Below are 14505 nucleotides of genomic sequence, written 5' to 3'. Positions count from 1 at the left end.
GCGTTAACTCTTACCACCATATGTGGCACAGTTGTTAAAAATTTCCCTGCGTACGTTTTCTTTCAGGGGCTTTGTACAAAGTTCGTTGTGACAAATACCTCCATCTGCATCAAATCTGGTCCAATAATTAGTATCATTCACTGTAAATAAATAATTTTACCAGATCCAAGGAACAAATAGAAAATATCAATAGCAATGCTTACATGTAGTTGTGGTACCAAGCGTCCGGGATTGGTAAGCGTACCCTACTAACATGATACACCAGTCAAGATTGACCCAAAGACACATGTATGTAATTTGGCTAAGCCACAGAATTACTGTGAGTTCAAGCCTGGAATGCTGTCACTGTCACCCATCATTTAAGAAACAGAGACGTGTCATATTTCGATGCAACATCTCGGTAACTACCTCAGAACTTCTTCTTGAAAAGGATTAACATTAAAGTCTGTTCAGAACCAGTACTCTGATGTTGCTTTTCGATAGCCTTGAAATAATTACTGTGGTACAAAAAACAGTCTACATTTACTTACATCAAAACAATGTGTCGAGTTTCAATAACTTGAAATCTGACATTTCTGCATTTATTTTTGTCATTGTAATTTCCGCAACGCGTTTCGCTCGTGTCGTAATTCTCACGCGAATGTTAACACATGGGTCACAACTGCCTCACGTCTAAACTAGTCTGGGTCATTATCGGATTATTATTCCCCGATTTCGTTTCACCCACGGGAGGACAGCTGCAAAAACAATTTCAGGGGATTTAGTAATAACGTTAATACCGCAGCATCGATCGCTGTGAGAGGCGTTGCAAGTACACATAATTTCAAAAAATAAAATTTTTGTCATGCTCCTCAATGGAAATGTGTATTTACTCGACTTAACTGCCATTCTTCAATGTTTACAAAGACTCCTCCGTTTACGATATATTAATAGCCACTGGAAGACATTAAAGAAATCTACAAGAAAAGTCGGAAAGTGAACATCGACTGAGAATTGAATGGCAGCGCATATGATGTCTTTCTATGGAAAAATGCCCGCCATACCAGTGTGAGCAATAAAGAGAGCCCTTTTTTACTAAAATCAACTCAAAATAATGTTTGATTACTCCATTCGATGTGTTTGAGTACAGCCACATATCCGATAAACGTCGAGAAAATATCATGTCTACGCTCACAAATTGAACGACAGTTGTAAACATCTCTACAGTCAGCGGGTACTATACAGCAGTTCTAATTTCCTTCACGAAAGAGTCACGAGAGTGAAATGAACTATGGTGTGGTGGGATAATTATGTCATTTTGACTTGTTTTCCAAGAAATCGGAAATGAAGTACTTCACTGGCATACAAGTCCTTTCCCAGGGAAGGATGTGCCGCTCGCAAATCCTCTTCAGTGTAATCAGCTTCTTTTATTACTTCTTTTGCACAATACCAGTTGATTACATTGTGCCTTGAAAAGGTCATGTCCGTTTCGCGCCACAGGTTAACTGACGGCGGATATTACGTACGTTACGATTATTCAGCGAGCTTTTACCCAATGTACTGATTCCCTTTTCTTTGGATTCTATATTGCATTAGAACATTAGTGACTATGTTAACTTTTAAAAAGAAGAGTATCTCAAGGAGCTTGTTTACCCGGTTTTTTTCTTCGTTACCATTTCTAATGTATGTTTCGGATTTTCTTTCTTAACTGAAAAATTCAAGGAGGCCAAGTTTCACTTAAAATTCTTAATTTCTTGGCCAACACTTGAACAGACCAATAATGTCAATACATGTAATTATGTATGTATGTATGTATGTATGTATGTATGTATGTATGTATGTATGTATGTATGTATGTATGTATGTATGTATGTATGTATGTATGTATGTATGTATGTATGTATGTATGTATGTATGTATGTATGTATGTATGTATGTATGTATGTATGTATGTATGTATGTATGTATGTATGTATGTTTGTTTGTTTGTATCTATCTATATATCTATCTATCTATCTAACTATCTATCTATCTATCTATCTATCTATCTACTATCTATCTACGTAGTACGTACTTAAGTATATGTATGTATGTATCTATGTATGTACGTAATCTATTATCTGTCTTGTGTATCTATGTACTATCTGTGTACATATATATGTATGTATGTATGTATGTATGTATGTATGTATGTATGTATGTATGTATGTATGTATGTATGTATGTATGTATGTATGTATGTATGTATGTATGTATGTATGTATGTATGTATGTATGTATGTATGTATGTATGTATGTATGTATGTATGTATGTATGTATGTATGTATGTATGTATGTATGTATGTATGTTATTGTATCTGATTAAATCTGTTTGAGTTTATAGTTATTTATAATCATAGGCTCCTTATTGGTAAAAATTTATATTTGATATACCAAAGCCCTTAAATGATGATTAACCGTAAGACGTGTACCGATAATGTTTTACTGTCGTTCGTAGTTCCATTTCGGTCGTTGCAAAGGATGAAAAATGGTAATTAAGTTTGAAGTTTTAAATACATGTCGCATTGGTCAATACGTATGTATCAGTAGTTTATTGGAGATAGCCAAGACTTTATAGGCATCTAGCTTCTAATAACAGATTATCACAACTGGTGAAAAGTTTTATGAATGTAGCCAACGCTTTAATGAAATCGTAACATTTGATTGAAACTAGCTCATATAGAATTCCTTTGAGCACACAATCCTATCTGGCGCCTTCTATAAAGCTTAAGCGTGTTTGATTTTTTTAAATGAAAAACCTTGAGATGTTACCAAGCTAGAAGTCCCAAGCGTCGTAGGTATGTGCTCTACAGTCACCAGACGATGTTGTTACTCGATAGTCGTTTACTTGCACTTTTGAAAATCGCCTTTACCATCGTTGTCTGTCTGTCTGTCTGTCTGTCTGTCTGTCTCTCTCTCTCTCTCTCTCTCTCTCTCTCCTCTCTCTCTCTCTCTCTCTCTCTCTCTCTCTCTCTCTCTCTCTCTCTCTCTCTCTCTCTCTCTCTCTCTCTCTCTCTCTCTCTCTCTCTCTCTCTCTCTTGATGTTAAGGAAAGGAGAGAATATTTCTCAAGGTTTGAAGGAAAGGACAGACGAAAATGTCATCATATACCGTTGCAGCATCTTCAGGCAGGCATCTTTACGGGTAATCTTTACTTTCACGGCGACAGAGCATTAATATTAAAGATATACAGAGGGGGAGAAGTAAATGTTTGAACAGCCGTACGCGGCAAAGCTTGAAAAGTATTCTCAATACACGTCGAATCAAAACCTCGCTATATTAAGCGACGTTACATTAGCACATTGCTCCCTGCGGGATATACAACCAATCTGTCTTGAATGTAATTTTATGTTGTAACAGACGTTTTGATAAGGCCCTAGATATTCTATAATATGATTGCTTTTAATTCAAAAGTGATCGCTGTATGAAAAGCAACCGCATTATCTCGTAAAGAAACTATACGCGGCGTGTCAACGTCCATGGCGGCACTAGGTGAATTGTCTTGTAGTACTATAACAGCGTCAATCATAACATATAAAACTGTAAAGGGTCATATGTGTCAGGTGACATAAAAAAAACATAAAAAAGATATCGACCTAATGATTGGTTGAGTTATTCATAGAGAATTTCTTGGGGGTTTGTGTTTTTCCTGAGGGTCTATGATTTATCTCTACAGATTATTGCTTCTTTGTTGGTTTATTTCTTTGCTTATAATCTATTTCTCGTTTATTCATTCAATGTTTGTCTTCCGTGTTTTAACTTGGAATTGCAGTTAAGTTGTTTTCTAAAACTTTATGTCTGTTTCTTGTCGAAACAAATCTCTGTTGAAGCCAGCAACATATAATGTATCTCTTGTCATATATTTTGTCTAAAACGGCCCGGTAAACGTACTTTGCAACAACGGTGACTCCATTTGATTCGAGTGGTCACAAACACACAACAATCTCGATATATTCAACGCTCGTTCAAATATATACAAATAAGCGGTACTGCCGAAAATATTGTCCGGTACCTTTTGTTATAGTTAGCTGTGATTCAACCATAGACACGTCTGATGTATTTGGCGTTATCGGGCTGACATACACGATGCTATTGCGTACCTTTTATCAGTTATACTAACAACGGATGGGCATTTTCCCAAAACGAATACACTTATCATTTACAAGACAGAAGACGAAATGATAATAATCGCAGTAGTGAATAGTTAATATAACAATATCTTCCACATTATTAATGCCACGTACTGTTGCTAAATCAACTAAACAATCACCACCTAGGAATGTAATTTACCGCCTGCAGTGACGTCTCTTTGAAAATGAACACTAATCATTCTAATGTGAATTTGAGAGACATATCAAGTCACTGTTATACACCTCGCTTCATGAAGGCCTTCACTGATTAATTGAAGTTTGGTGTGGAGTGTTTCGCAGTGAGAGCTACTGTGCGCTGTCCATGGTGCGAAGCTTGGATAATAGCCATCCCTACCGCATTTTATGGAACACATTTGAAGAGAAAGAACTGTAGACTCAAAAGACCATACGACCATACCATGTATATTATGTTTTTTACTAACACTACTATTAGCATGTAACGCTGGAAAAATATGTGTCTGGGTCCATTAAAGTGTGGCATTCTCGAACTGTTGGCGTTGTATAGACTGAGCGTTACAATTTGCTTCTCAAAACTGATTAGTCGATACTTCCAATAATTTCCAACAGCGCGGCGGGAAATGCATTTAATGTTCGTCACAAGGCGTCACTTGTACATTTTGATGTATGGTAGGATGGGTTTTAAGAAGTGCCGACAGTCGATGGCGCCGATTCACGGCAAACAATGTTATTTTACTTGTCAGTCGTGTTGTTTTTTCAATCACATTTTCAAAATTTGCCGCTCCAGCATTGCCATTTCTTCACACCTTTCAGTTTATATCGTTGTTAACACATCACAAGTTAGAGAGGCTATGTGGAGCCACAGACAAGGTTTTTGCTTGTCTGTGATGGAGCAAGGTGCCGTCGAGGCATTGCCTTAGTCTAAAAATACCAGCTGACAATACGTACGGTGGAGAGGGCCTTTCACGGAAAGCTTTTCACGGAAAGCTTTAGATCCAACTTAAATCAAAGACTAAACGTAACGTACTGAAACTTCTTTATATAGATGGATTCTCGATATGGCGATGAATTCAGTATTTTACCACAGCCTTCGAAAAATGTACCTCTGCTGATTGCGATTAATCACTTCGACATACCAATTCAGAAACGTACTGCCTGACGCGTATGCATATCAATTTGTTCGGCGATGCGATTCAATATGGCTGCTCAGCGACAATGCCACCACGACTTTCATCAAAACCGAGAGCAATAACTCCGACACGCCTCACTATTTTTTTCGAACTTCGCACTGCACTGTGGCATAAAGTTACGTGTGAATTTGTTTGGCAATGTGATCTAGTAATCTGGCGTGCTTAGCACAACGACGACGTGCATATGAACGCAAAGGCGTTCATATGCACGTGGCTCTAATGTTGCGAAACAACAACTGAATTTTGTTAGAAGTATAGCACTTTTGCTGGATTTTTTTTCAAGAACGGAGCCGACATGAGGACAGCAGTTAGCGTACTCTGTACAAATTTGGCACACGTTCAAAGAACTAAAGCACGCATACGTCAATTATTTTCTTTCCTATAGCGCAAAAGCCATACGGCTAATGGCTATATTAGGATAGCACTATTGTAAAGTAAGCCCTTCACCTTGGTTTACGATTCAATTCAATATGTACATATTATACCCACATACAACGCCCGATGCTATTATTTACACAACATTGAAGTGAACCCTAAAAAGTTGAAAACAAATGAGTTACTTCCAATTGCCTGACAGGGCTGTGTCATTATTAATGACTTGTCATTAACGATTGTTTTATTTTGAGAGTGGCGCCGATGTTCTTTCACTTTTCACACCACTGAGAAAGTTTCATTTTAGGATAAACTGCTTTTTCTCCAAGTACTGTCAAAGAGCGGTAGGTTATTTAATGTAATTTTAGTTTTCAGTATATCCATTACTGATAATCAAATTAACATACATTTTGGGGGATGAATCGCCTTGAGTCGAAATGCTTTCTGTCGGTTTAGTTTTTTTTGCTTTTCAAATTGATTCATTGCAAAAAGGCAAAATGTAAATTCAGAATTCTCCTTAAGCCTGCGTTATTTTATTTCACTCATGTCGATCTGAATTTGTAGCAATATCAAAAACAAGCGAAGAAATTATCTTTTTTGCGTACAAAAGGACGGACTTTTATGTTTGCCGACTTTAATGGACATGCCGCTGCGTATATCAGCACCGTATGGCATGAGAAGTTGTCAGCAAAACGAGAAACGGAACCGAGAATGTGACCAAGTGTGTAAATCGAAGACCTCTGCACCAGCCGACTGCATCTGTCGCAATGTGTGGTTTGAAGATACCGAACATCATGTACGGGGAACAAAATTTGTTGACATGCCCGATGTTTTTTTATTTGTGAATATGTCCTCTATACTATGTAAATTCTCACATTGATATTTATAACCATCGGTTTATTTGAGGTTGTGTTCTATAGAGCGGGTATCGTGTTGTAACAAGGTTCTGTTCAATACTTCGGCAGTTTAATTTCTGACATCGAACAGGCTGATTTCTCAATCTGTATTGTCATTTCGACGTATGTATTGTGCGGTTATGCTTTGGAAACATAAATTATAATAATTGTTGGTGGAATTGCAATCAATAATTTTATGCCAGAGGTCTTACGCGATATTTGGCGTAATTATAAAGTGTTCAAGTATTCAACATCGCAATACCGAACTCAATAATGTACAGTTCTCTAATCGTTCTTTTAATTTGTTTTTCCCGGTGTTTTTGTTGTTCTTAGTACGGTAAAGATATTGTTCATACCCCGCATGTCGTGTCGAAATGTCTGTATAGTGTCCAACTTATAAACACCGCCTGTATGTGTGTATTGTCGAATGTTATCGTTGACCATTGAATTAAGTCCAGACTCAGATTCATGTATCAAACGACATTGCATTTTTACTCAATACATTGTTTGCAAGGCTTAATACTGTGTGTTTAAATACATTTTGGAGATGGATAACCAATATAGGCTGTTTTATTGGTGAAAAATAAGGGAAAGTTATCAAAAAAATAGTGATTGTCTCCATAAGCAAGGGAAGAAATTATCCGATGAGATGGCTCTCTGCGGAAATTCAGATCTCCTGATTGGTATCTTTATAATTGATATTTTTAACGGTGGGCTGACTGATTGTACAAAAACAAGGTGGTGGCCAAATCACATGATGTAGCCGAAACGAAAAGAAAACAGACAAATTTTTAGAATCACTTAATTACTACGGCAATGCTTCAGTACGAATTAACACCCCGTATCACATTATGAGCCGTAGCGAAATAATGTATCGTTACGGTACTGAGCACTTTGAGGACACTCCCAATTTTAAGTGATGCCATAAAATTCTATCTCAGTAATACGCTTGACCAATATTGTTACTTTGGTTAATCAAGCAAAATAGATGTCCTTCTTGGTTCCCCTGAACTATCTGCATACCGCTGAATAAGTACATGTATTCCTTGATTGCCTAACGCACTTTTCAAAATGAATATTTCAGCTCACTATGGAGGCCCTCGTAAAGTTAGCCATATACAGAAGTACTTGATCGGCCCTTTCAAGGAATTCGTCCAGTCTTACATTCACTGCTGACGTCTTCAGTCACTCGTACAAGCCGTTGGCTGAAAAGGGCTCTCACGTTCCCCAGCGATGAGTTCGCTGCAAATTTCATACGGTGTCTTGCGTTTCCCGGTTGCGCGTCTATCAAGACGAGTGCAGTCACTCGAGAAGTCAGTCAGCATGGAAACCGCATCGATGGATGCAAATTACGTGCCTGATGGGGTGTCTTGGGAAATGCGTCAATTGAACGACGATTGTGTTGGTTCAGCTTGTCTTTTTCCGCCAACTTCCTTCGTCGTTCCTAATAACCAGTATAAAGTTTACCTGCCATGCGGAGATTGCAGATATTGAAGAATGACCAACGAACACCTCGGTGTATCAAGATTTCATTTTCTGGCAATCTTCCCTATTGCGCAGCAGGTCCAATTTCTTCTCTGAATAAATCACTTAAATTCACATGAAGCACGAACGCGTGCGTAACTATTCGTGAGGCAATTTTCTTCCTCCACTTTGCTTTGAAAAGAACCCTTTTGAAATATGTGGTATAATGGAATTTTATCGTATCTCCGATTTTGTCATTTAAAAGTTAGACACTACACTCAATAATACTCAATACACTTAAAAAATCGTGAAACTTCCATCGACCTACTGACTGACATCAACTCTGTAAAGGTTTTTACAAATGTTGCATAGCTTAACAAAAGAGGCTGAATAATGTATGTAGTCAATAAAATAATTTCGTTGACATCTTTTAAATGAGCTTGTCACGTATTCATGATGTCAAAATAAAAATTCAACTCAAAATTAACGATATTTGAAGTTTTGATCATTTCAAAGAACCTGGACCATTGAAAGGAGAAGAATGTAAGAGAATATTTATTTCTCCTGCGGAAAGAGGTTTTCTTGGAGGATCCTTATCAAGCCAGCGTCTACTGTTACCTGTTGCCAAAGCAACGCCTCCAGGACATAACACAGTATTCAGCGTTGCCATGGTGAATGATCGTTAGCCTGAATGTGATTGATTTCAGAGGAAAATAAACATGAGAAAAGTCGCTTTCTTTCAATGAGCACAGGAGGTTTGTGATTCTGAACCAGATAAATGATGTTTTCAGTCAGCAACCGACGGTATATTTAAAAAGTAAAACATCTTTTAACTGACAATAAGTAGAATTTGAAAAAGTGCGCAATATAATTTAAAGCACATTACACCAATCAAATCTATCTTCTATGTCAGGCAAGAACATCTGAATACAAAATTTATGGAGGTTACGTTTACGATGTTGCATTTAAGGTTCTCTAAGATCAAGGATCGTCCTCAGTGTTAGATTAACAAACTTGAATGCGATGGTATACATAACTTTGGTTCTTAACTTACTTTCTTCCGCATATTTTCACTACCAAATGCCAATAACAAATACAGCGTCCCCTGTTGAAGGCATCTGGCCATTGCATAAAAAACCGCAAAAAGGCAGAGCGATATTAACATTCTAAATGAGTATTATGCCTTTTATAAGCCTTATGCTTATAAATATATTTAAATTCGAAGTGAGCAAGCAGCTAAAATCAAATAAGTTGTCGGGCCTTGCTTCAGCCTAAGGTTATATTAAAAAATCCCAGCATAATAAAAACATCCAAAGAGAATTTTTTCGACCGGAAGATGTGGCCCACCCGGTATATCATATTTTGAACAGACTCGCGAGAAACAAAAAATCTAATGTGTACATTTTAGATTTGCGACGATCCGAACTTAAAGCTATATACTGGGTCTAGTCGAAGTTGCATATATTCATATTTGAATACGATTGGAACTAATTTGGGATAATTGGATCTTTCCCAAAAGTGTTAGGAGCCTTATAGCTGACTGTTGCATTATTACATATTACTCATAAAAACAAGTATGTAACTTAAAAGAAAAGCAGATGAGATTACATTTGGCATTTGCAGATTAAATCGTCATTACTTCACCATCCAATTATCCCCAACTAGTTCCAATCGTGTTTTTGTAAAGGGTATATAATATCAGTCATGTCTACTTATGACTTCGCTTGCAGGATATGTTTTTAAAGGTGCATATTAATTCTATGTGTAGCGAACCAAAGACAATGATTTGCTCACAGAATTTACTGAAATCATTCATTTAACTTAGAGGCGACTCGAACGCATATCGCAACATGACGAACAGCGAGGTATCACAGTCAGCAAGCTGTTAGTTCCACCTCAATCGACTTCACCCCTTTATCAAGGAATTCCAATGCCTGGGAAATTAATTTGAAGAAACAGCGTAAAAGAGGCAAGTAAGCCTAACCTCAAATGAGATAAGACTTGATCTACGTCTTTTTCTCTGTAGACACAAAGTTATCAAGTTCGCTATCTGCACACATTTCACCGATTCATCAGGGAGGCAACCACCGCAATCTCTTAACGACATTCTCGGTTGACAAGTTTAACATTAAGTTGAAATTCAAAATAAGCTCGCTCTTCTTACAAGGCATTTGGGCAATGAGAATTTTCTCTATTTTTTGTAAACTATCCTGTACACAGAGGAAAATTGATGCACCGTGGCGTTATCAATTAATCATCAATCTTCCTACACGCTCTCCCCACTAAGATGAAGTTGACAGGAACACCACAAGACATACCTGCTAAAGGCCTCTGGTCAGCAGGATATGCAAATTAATGGCTAATGCCAAAGAGCATGTAATATCCGCACGATTTCAGCCATTTATTCAATGGGAATGGTCTGTCTGTTCATTACTGCATAAAGTGGTATAATTCTACTGTATGTGGCATAATGTGCGAACATCTGACCTCTGTACAGCGTTGAATCTAAGTGCCTCGAATAAGGCACTGAGATTTAACACGTTTCGCAGGATTTTTAATCTTTTCACTTTCTCAAATGTAAATCGGCCTGGCTTCATGTAAGAATTTCATATCCTGTACTATTCCTGTTTGCATAGATCTCAAGAAATTCACGGCAACCTATAGACAACGTTCATCAAACGGCCTTGTACACAGAAACGTGTACGTTTCATAATGTTATTGCGACCCCATGTTGCTTGTTGCTTACACGGACGTGTACCACAGCTTTATGCCGAAGGCTGAACACGGTCTGTTACATGGTTTATTTTTGCTGTTTACATTTGCAATCCGAGTTATGTTCCTTCCTAGCCGAACCGTGCTGATCATAAAGGTATTATTTTCACCGTTAATAATATGCAATATGTCACATATATTTCAAATCTATATCTCTCCATAAAAGATACACCGTATATGGGCTGGCAGACATTGTTGAGAGACAATACGAACAAATATCTATGATCTATTTTTACAAGAAGGATCCTATCACACACTGCTGAATGATGTCTGTTTTACAAGGACGGCGCACATCAAGAAAAAATCCCTTGGTTCGGTCATGCCCGATGGTCTCTTAGTTACATGTCTGTACAAGATAAATTACTGAACGTGCGCAGACAAATCGATTTGTGAGATTGGTTAGTTGGACTGTACGTTTCCAATAGCATGAACGATTGTTTATTTTTTTTTATCCTTGATTTGTTTGAGGGTTTGCATCTTTTGAAGATTAATAGTGATAAAAAAATGTGTTGCCGCAACAACCAGACTCTACAAACTCTGCAGTGCCCCTTTTGAACAGCATAAATTTATACGATACGACATTTCGACATGATACGGTAAGCATCATACCTTCTGATATGATAAGGCGAGGAGCCAGTCAATAGAATGATGCGATCTCTCGGAGCACTATGGATTTCTATTAGTAGTAGATCTGCGCCATCAAATATACCGGTAGCCCAAGGCGATGAGTATAGAACTTTTATCGACTATTTAGCATCGTTTTGAGAACCGTACAGAGAAAAAAACCAATGCCGTTTATCATGGCTTGTTGTTGACAGTGCGGTTGCTGATGTTACGTGGTTGACATTCTATCTATTCAGTGGATTCGTTCTTAAATTAATATTCAAAAGTTTCGCACAACAAATTACAGGACACACCATGTTTTCTTTCTAAGAGTGTGCCATCGGTGCTGTTGCAGAATGCGGCAAGGATGTGCGTCCAAAAGTGATTTATTAAGAAGTCGCCATAGGGCCGTACTTCGCTCTAATCCCTTACCAAGAAAGATTAATTAGACGAAAGAACGGCAAGTAGCCGCTCCTGATCACTTAATCTAAGACAACAAATCGTGAGCTGTGTCAGTAACGTTTTATTTCCATCGTTATAATGCTACAGAGTTGCAATGGAAGGCAAGGTTCAGTCCCGTCAATTATTCATCCTAATAATCATAAAGCACTCTCACCTGAAGCGCTTTGGTCGATAAAACAAGGAAAGTCATTCAGTGGAACCGTCTGATTTTTATTTTTGGTCATAATTATTTAACATGATACGACTGAATATACCCGTCGGGGTAATCTGATATGGAACAAAGTGTTCAACGCTCATGAATGACGACCAGCGAAAAAGGGGTAACCGATAAAATTAACTTTGACGTCAAAATGTGCAATTAACTTCGTCGGAGCCTCAGCCTTGTAATGTGATAGAAATTAATTGAAATTAAAACAGAAACTGACAATACTGTCTTTCCCCATCTGCTTGTTACCTACTAACACCCGTTGGATAAAAGCTTAAAGGTCGGCGAACAATAAAACATATATGTAGACAACATTATCTCATTTATGTTTGTATGGGAAATTCTCTACAGTCTATGGGGAAACACATGTCAAGGCAAATATTAAATTTTAAAGTATGTGCGTGGATATTTTTTTTCAAAACGACACCAGTAAAACTACTGCCTATCCTTGTTTTTACAAGGGAGGTGGTATATTACAAGCGGCTCGGTAACTGCACAGATTCTTACCTTCAATTTATGATTTCTTTGGGATGTCCACAAAAGCCTTCGAAGCTGTAGAGAGAACGTGGATCTTCCGTCTATACCTTCACGACGCTTAAACGGGAGTAGAAAGGAAAATAATGCAAGCAGAAAAAGCCACGTTCGACTCACTATATCCCGTTTTTCAAAGCAATCAATGACTATCAGAGTGGGTCATTCCACTTTCTTCCAGGGTGTGTCCATTTTCCAACGAACACGTGTGCGAAAGCGTGATTCGTAGGGACGAACCAGTCGGCTACACTTGTTGACTTTTCAAAGAATATTCACTTTATTTGCAAACAACGTTTATACAATGCGAATAACTAGTGATTTTAACTATATGATAGCAAATACATCATTTTAATTTTATAATTTAAAACTGTGACGAGAAGACTATCGGTTGCTATTCTGGTATACTAGGACTCTTGTACTGGTAAAAAAACTTTATTAACAACTGATTATGTGCAGTGGTGCAGATCATTGAATTCGTGCACGAATTGTAGTAAATGCTATATACTGTTCCTTGATGTCCTTAGCAACCGAGCTTCGATTCTGGAAAAATAAACTTGCTTTTGAGCATATCTTGTCGTTACCCAGGGCATTTTCAAACACGACTAAAGACATGTATGACCCAGAGAGAAAACACTTAACAAATATCACTTCACCAACGATCAGTGCTTGATTTAAGGATATCAAGTATATCTTTTGAGTAACACCATGAATTTTCATCATGTATGTATGTAAGTATGATGTAAAATACATGTATGTATGTATGTTAGTATGTATGTTAGAATTATGTATGTATGTATGTATGTATGTATGTATGTATGTATGTATGTATGTATGTATGTATGTATGTATGTATGTATGTATGTATGTATGTATGTATGTATGTATGTGTGTTTGTATTATTTTGTTATCGTATGTACATACAACACACACACACACACACACACACACACACCACATACATACATACATACATACATACATACATACATACATACATACATACATACATACATACATACATACATACATACATACATACATACATACATACATACATACATACATACATACATACATACATACATACATACATACATACATACATACATACATACATACATGTACATTTACTTTGACAAACACTTTGTGCTAAGTTTACTTTACGAAACTCCATTAAGCTTATTAATTTTCTGAAAGATATGTCGTGACTCGGTCATTAGTCTATAGCAGGCCCATATCATTTCTTTTTCAAACTAATCTGTTAAAATAGAAGATATTTTTATTCATGACAGCCGGAAATTGGATATTATTTTTTTCCAATGATATCAGCTTCACGCCAACGTCGACTCAAAAGATGATGACAATTGCAAAGGTAGCAAACCAGTTGGAATAATGTTCGAGCCGCGGACATTGACTAAACGTGTCGTATGTTAAGGTAGTATGAGCCTCGAAAGTGAAAGACTTAAACTTTTGCTCAAACTTTCCTCAACGAATCTTTCAACTCTTGTCTCTCAAAATCACGAATAAAGATCGGGGGTCACCGTGCAAATTTTGGTACTGGAGAAAGAAATTACCTCAGATTTACCGATATTTGAAATTCAAAATGGCCGCCATCCCTGTGTTAAGTTAACTCTATGAAGAAGAATAAAATGTTTAAAAAGACAAAGAAGGTAAAGGTTTTTCTTTTACTACGGGCTTCACAATGAGCCCCCACAAGTAGTAGATCAGACAAGAATTAAAAAAGTTTGAGAGTCCAAATATCTGTCCCCGAGGTGTGTACCACCTTAAGGCGCATAGGCCATTCAATACCGCGACGTTTACCGAAGTTTTGAATAACCAAACAAACAAATCTTTGCATTCAGTGCGCTTGCAAACGATAAACA

General features: G+C 37.3%; 1 protein-coding gene across 2 annotated transcripts in view; it reads right to left on the bottom strand.

Annotated features, from left to right (window-relative positions):
* Window positions 1-12745, bottom strand: part of LOC139138846 (galanin receptor 2b-like) — a 76561-nt gene extending 63816 nt beyond the window's left edge. For both annotated transcript variants that reach the window (XM_070707399.1, XM_070707402.1), the window contains exon 1: window positions 12599-12745. The gene's annotated coding sequence lies outside the window, so the exon portion shown is untranslated. The remainder of the gene's footprint in view (window positions 1-12598) is intronic.
* Between the last annotated feature and the right edge of the window lie 1760 nt (window positions 12746-14505).

Source organism: Ptychodera flava, chromosome 8, assembly GCF_041260155.1.
Source record: "Ptychodera flava strain L36383 chromosome 8, AS_Pfla_20210202, whole genome shotgun sequence".
NCBI lineage: Eukaryota > Metazoa > Hemichordata > Enteropneusta > Ptychoderidae > Ptychodera > Ptychodera flava.
The sequence above is the reverse complement of the archived record's forward strand: the minus strand, read 5'-3'. Positions and strand labels throughout refer to the sequence as shown.